This window comes from Panthera onca, chromosome B3 (assembly GCF_046562875.1).
Source record: "Panthera onca isolate mPanOnc1 chromosome B3, mPanOnc1 haplotype 2, whole genome shotgun sequence".
Taxonomy (NCBI): Eukaryota; Metazoa; Chordata; class Mammalia; order Carnivora; family Felidae; genus Panthera; species Panthera onca.
In genome coordinates, this window is record NC_138344.1 from 6595816 (window position 1) to 6601815 (window position 6000).

At 50.6% G+C, this 6000-nt stretch overlaps 1 protein-coding gene across 2 annotated transcripts in view; it reads right to left on the minus strand.

The window, feature by feature from the left end:
- Positions 1-4336, minus strand: part of ABHD2 (abhydrolase domain containing 2, acylglycerol lipase) — a 105238-nt gene extending 100902 nt beyond the window's left edge. For both annotated transcript variants that reach the window (XM_060617683.3, XM_081795836.1), the window contains exon 1: positions 4203-4336. The gene's annotated coding sequence lies outside the window, so the exon portion shown is untranslated. The remainder of the gene's footprint in view (positions 1-4202) is intronic.
- Between the last annotated feature and the right edge of the window lie 1664 nt (positions 4337-6000).

A 6000-nucleotide genomic window follows, 5' to 3' on the forward strand; every position in this document is an offset into this window, starting at 1 on the left:
CTCCGTTTGTTGAACTGAATGAACCCCTTCTTAAAGACGACAAGAGAAAATCAGAAACAAGGCAAACCCACGGGTATCCACGTTCCAGTTCTCTAGTAAGCTCTTTACCTGTCTGCTACTCCACTGTGACAAAAGATCAGAAAATGGGGCCCTTGTGTAACAAGCCTTGCAAGCAGCGGGATCCCAGGCACAAGCTTCACAGATAACGACGGGTCTGATCATCTGTCCGCACCAGCCATTTCATAAAAAGAAATCACTTAATCCAAAAAACATGATGCCCTGGAAGCAAGACAACACAAATAAATATGCAGATATGGAAAATGATCCTGGAGGGAGATGACGTCAGCGTGCACAATGACATCGACACAAAAATAGCAGCACAGGGGTTAAAAATGTCCACGGGCGGCCAAAAAGGTTGGGACATGAAAAGCTCCTACAACATTCTCATGCCAGACCACATCAAGAGGCAGCCTGAACTTCCAGCGCTCTGTTCCTGGGGACAGTCTGGCCCAAAATGGGACCAGAAGGCTGAAACACCGCATGCCCCGGTCATCTACGCGCTCAAATTGGTCAAGGGGTACTCAAAACCCACACTGCAATAAAAACCAGAATAATGTTAGCAGTAGATCACAGCAGAAATTCTGCCACATGAAATTCTATTATTTTGGAAGTCTCCCTGCTGGGGTTTTTAATAAAGAACCAGGTTTTAGGCAAAAGGGAAGCCAGACTCCACTTCGGTCTTCCACAGGGACCAAAGAAATTACCTCATGTTCTGGGCACAGGGGAACCACCATATTCATTGTGGGCTCTTTCAGAGATGACCAGGAGGAAGGTGTAAGTGGAGGAATTAAGGAGTAACTGCCAACGAGAAGCCTTAGGCAGGAAAAGAAGGGTGGGGGAAAAGGGGCCCATATTAACACACAAAGGAACGAAAACAATTATTCTAAGATGGCTGAGCTCTAGAACGTCCAAAACAAAAAACCCAAACTCAGAATCAACTCTTAAGAAGGTGTCAATCAGTGAATATGATAATCTTTGGTTCATTCTAGAAAACTCATAAACACACAGAAGGTAAAACCAAAAGTGACCAGATTCCTGCCAGAGATAAAGGTGACTGGTTATCTTCCAATTAGAAAGGAATTGGCTGTGGCGCCTGGGTGGCTCAGTGAGTTAAGTGGCAGCCCCTTGGCTTCTGCTCAGATCATGATCTCATCAGTTTGTGAGATTGAGCCCCGCATCGGGCTCTGCGTGGACAGAAAGGAGCCTGCTTTCCATCCTCTCTCTCTGCGCCCCCCCTGCTTGCTCTCTGTCTCTCTCTCTCAAAATAAATAAATAAACTTAAAAAATAAAAAAAGGGATGGGACGCCTGGGTGGCTCAGTCTGTTAAACGTCCGACTTCGACTCAGGTCATGACCTCGCGGTGCGTGGGTTCGAGCCCCGCATCAGGCTCTGTGCTGACAGCTCAGCACCTGGATCCTGCTTTGGATTCTGTGTCTCCCTCTCTCTCTGATCCTCCCCCTGCTTGCTCTCTGTCTCTCTGTTTCACCCTCAAAACTAAATAAAGAATAAAAATTTTTTTTTCTTAAGTAAAAATAAAAAAAGGGAACTGGCTGGCAAAGTGAGATAAGATATATTTATCAGAACCATGAAAGCAATAATGGAAAGGGAAGGGAAGGAAAGAGAACTGTCCCAACTAAAACGAGAGGAAAAGTCACTCCACGGCACTTTCTCGTTTATTTCAGGCTCAAGAAAAGAACTGGGAAAACATGGGAAAACCAGTGAAGAAGCTACATTCCCAGCAGAAATCAGTCACACGCTTGTGCTTCTGCCGAGGAAGACAGGCGCTGCGGGTGCTCCCCCTGCTCCAATGACTAAGTAACTTGCTTAAATGCATTTGACACACGATCCTTGAACTTCCAAAAAGCACTTAATACAGTGGCTCATGAAATCTTCATCTAAAAATGTTCATCCATTTATAATCAAGCTGCATCACACTGACAAATGGGCAGGAGGGCCGCACAGAGGGAACAGATATTTGGAAGGATGCCGTCAAGACTGGTATTATCAGGGACTTTGTTGATCACTCGGAAGGATTTCTTCCTCCCTTTTTTAAAGAGAATAAAAGAGATCTGTGGTCTAAATGCAGTGTAATTACAAAGGGAGGACTAACAGAGGAAATGAATTACATGATTCAATAAAAGAAAAAAAAAATTTTTAAATGCAGTGTGACTTAGAAACCCCCACAGATGTCTCTGTTACAATGAAATCTGGAATATGTTTGATGACTTGGGGGCAGGGGGGACAGGGAAAAAAATTAGCTCCTGATAGAAAATATTAGATGGTAGATATGGGGGGGGGGTGGAAAAGGCAACTGAACATCAAATTTAGCAAATCAAGAGTGGTTACTATGTGCCAGGCACTGTTCTAAATGCTTCAGATATAGTAACTCATGTAAACCTCAAAACAACCTTCTAATCTAAGTACCATTATTATTCCTGTTTTATAGGTGAGCAAACAGAGGCACAGAGAGGTTAATTAACTGGTCAAAGGTTACAGATTGTAAGACGCAGGGCTAGGATTCCAATCCAAAATCTGTGCTCCTAACCCTTCTGGCTGCCCCTAGAATTTAAACACCGAGAGGGTCAGAGAAATACGAGTCACGCATTGGCTAAATCCAGGGTTAGCAGATCACCCCTTAGTCACGGCTCCGTGATGACCAGTCAGCCCTGTGACCTCTGCGGGCCTTAGTTTCCTCACCTGTGCATTGAAAAGCTAGATTAGGCGAGCTCTAACCAAAGGTTCGGCAGCTCTAAGCTGCCTCAAATCTATGCCAACGGTCTACGGTATATGGCCCGGTCTGCTTTCCGACCAGGATACTCAAAGATTATTTCATCCTAAAACAGGCAGCAAGTTGTATTAAGGTTCTTTCTCTGCCTCCTGACCTTCAGAAGATTATTATGTCCCCTCCATTCAGGCAAATGACAGAGAGTAATGAAAGGGGTACTGTACGCTTTCTCTTCTGGACTCGACTTAATGCGGTTGTAATGAAATGGCCCTCGAAAAGCTCTCGCTGCAGACCACGGGAACTGTGCTAAACCTACCCATCCCGGGCCCCTCTCAGGAGCCAGTTCTTGGAATCTACCCTCCCATCTGGCTACGGGAATGCAGGTGAAATTGACACACTGGAGGTGGAGCAACCAAAAGAGAGGAATTGGGGAGATGAAGACATGGAGGGCAAGGGAATCCCAATTACAGAGTTTCGCGGTGGCTAAATAAACCTTATCTTCTTGCCATACTCCATTCTCTTTGCTGACACCCACTCTTCAGAGTCGAGACCACAAAATTCATTATGGTGAACTCAACACCCACTTCCAAAATAACAGACCCCCAGAAATATCCTTCTCAAGCTGGGCCTTAAAGGTCACCCAGAGTGCATCTGTGAGTGAAGGAGGACCTTCCAGGTGGGTCATGCAGTCCCTCCTTTGAGAGTCCTTTCTAAGCATCCCTGACAGGTGGCTGTCATCTGGCCTCTGCCTGGACACTTCCAAGGTCGACGCACTGGCTGCCTTGCCGGACAGGCAGCCGCCTGCGCTGCTGGACAGCTCTCTGTAGGGAAAGCCCACGAAGCGCCTAGAACAGTGCCTGGCGTGGGGCCAAGCTCAGTAAGTGCGCCTCCAACTGGGTCAAAAGCTGCCTCCTTACAACTTGAACCCACCGATCCATGGTGCACCGCTGGAGCCCTGCAACGCAGAGGCCCCTCGGATATCCGGGGCTGTAAACAGGCCCCTCGGCCCTCCCCTTCCAGGTGCGGATCCCAGACCTCCATCACCAGGCCTGGGTCGGCAGACCCCCCTCCCCAAACCCCAGAGGTCCCAAGAGTGAGCACCAATGGAGAGACAGCCGGCAGGGAGGCCGCAGTCAGGGATGCCCCAACCTCGGTACCCGGGGCAGGAGGGGACAAAGAAGAGCTTTCAGAAAGGCGTATCCCACGCGCCGCGGTCCAGGCTGCCTCCCTCCCAGCCACTGGGCGAGCCGGCCCTCGGGATCCCCGCGGCGCCAGGTGACAGGCCCCGGAGGATCCGAGGCGCAGGCAGCGGCGCGATGGGCCGAGCCACGACGGGGACCTCGGGGCTCAGGGATCTGGCCCGACGGATCGTGGGAGCGATCCCGGCTTAGCGGAGCTCGCCGGGCCGTGGCTTTACCTGCGCGTGGTTGACTACCGCGTCCTGGTTTGCCCCTAGCCGGGTTCCCGAAGCTCCGCGGCTGCCGGCGGCGCTCATGGAAATGCAGCCGGAACCCCTGGCCAGCGCAGCTCCCGCCGCTACCGGCCCCGCCCAAGCAACTGCCGCCACGCCCCTGACGACCGCTTCTGCCACGCCCCTGACTCGGAACCCGCCCGCTCATTGGGCGGCCAAGCCGCTGCTCTACGAGCCCCGCGCGCTCATTGCACCCGGCGGGAAATCCATTGGTCAGCGGAGCTGCTTCTCAGGGTGGAGGCGGGACCCTCGGCGAGAAACTCCTCCACAGTTGGTTACCTTTGACGTCTTTAAGCCTGTGGGCTGAGACGCTATTGGATGAGACCAGTGCGGAGGGAGTGGGGAAAGAGGGAGGTGGGCTAAAAGATGCGTCGTGTTTGCTGTTGATGGGGGCGGGGTGCAGAAAGGGAGGCAGTTGTGACCGCGAGCTTGTTTGGGGGGCCGGGTAAGGTCAGGTGTCTTGTGAATTGAGCGGAGGGAGGCCGACTGGTGGTTAGCTCAGCTGCAGAATCTGGTGGCTCCAGGCCTACCGACTAACTCACCTGTAGCCCAGAACACAGCCCAAGACACCGGTCATAACCGGGAGAGGAAGGAGGTTGGTGAATCACCGAGCCGCAAAGAGAAGAAAGGATGTGGAGGCATCAGCCTCTGGCCCCTTGCAGCTGGTTAGGGTGATGGGGACGTGCTGGGCAGTGTGGACCTGTTACTGCCCCACTGCCCTTTCAGCACTTAAGATGACAGCCCAGTGGGAGGCAGCCTGCAAGAATGCAGCCTTTAGAGTCAGACCTGCTGTTGATTAGTACTGGTTGCATGGCCTTGAGCAAGTCACTTAACCTTTCCATATGCACCCTGATTTCTTCCTTTCGCAACTGGGAGTAACAGTGATAATTGACGAGGAGATTAAATAAATCTGGTAAACACTAAGTGCCTGGCACTCAGCAGGCATTTAATCAAAACTGGTTCTCCACCTACTCACCTCCATGGGTCCATGGAACTAGGCCCAGTTCTAAAATTCTATGAGCCTGAAACTGCTTTTGCAATGGCATGTGCTTCGCCAAGAATAGAACATTTGACTGACTTGAAATGCAACTCCTTTAAGGGCTGGACAGGGTCACCCTACCAGGGCACGGCAGGGCTGGAAGAGAGAGAGGAGAGGAGGAGATGGAAGGAGCATTTAGTGAGAGAAGGGAAGCAGCATTTGTAGCAACGTTAAGTCTTTTCCAGCACATTTCAGGCTTATGACAAGGGAGAATGGAGCTTCCCCCATCCTGTTCACCCAACTGTCCAAGGGCTCAAGTTTCATGGAGCGTGACCAAATAACCCTTTGAAGGCTGATCAGCCCTGGACCAGAAACCACCACGTAAGATCTTTCAGGGATTCCTGAAGCCCAGTCCCCATCCTGAAGGCATGGAAGTCCGAGAGCGTGAACAGAAAGAGCCTCTCGCCTGAATTTAGCCCCAGACCCCTTGGGACCCAAGGTGTTCCAGGGTGAAAGAGGAGAAAGAATCCTTTGCCATTGCTGGATTTTTCATTCAGTTGTCACATTACCTAAAAAAATGTTGCACCTCAGTAGTTATTTATTCCTCTCTATTCTCTTACATCTTGGAAACGAAAAAGCCAGGCTTCAGAAGCAACGAATTTTAGTGAGGGACCTCCATAGTTCTGGCTCCTGTTAAAATAGCTTGGGCCGCCAGAAAAGAGCTTTCGATCTGCTGCCAGTTGTGTGTGCCTGTGTGTGTGTGTG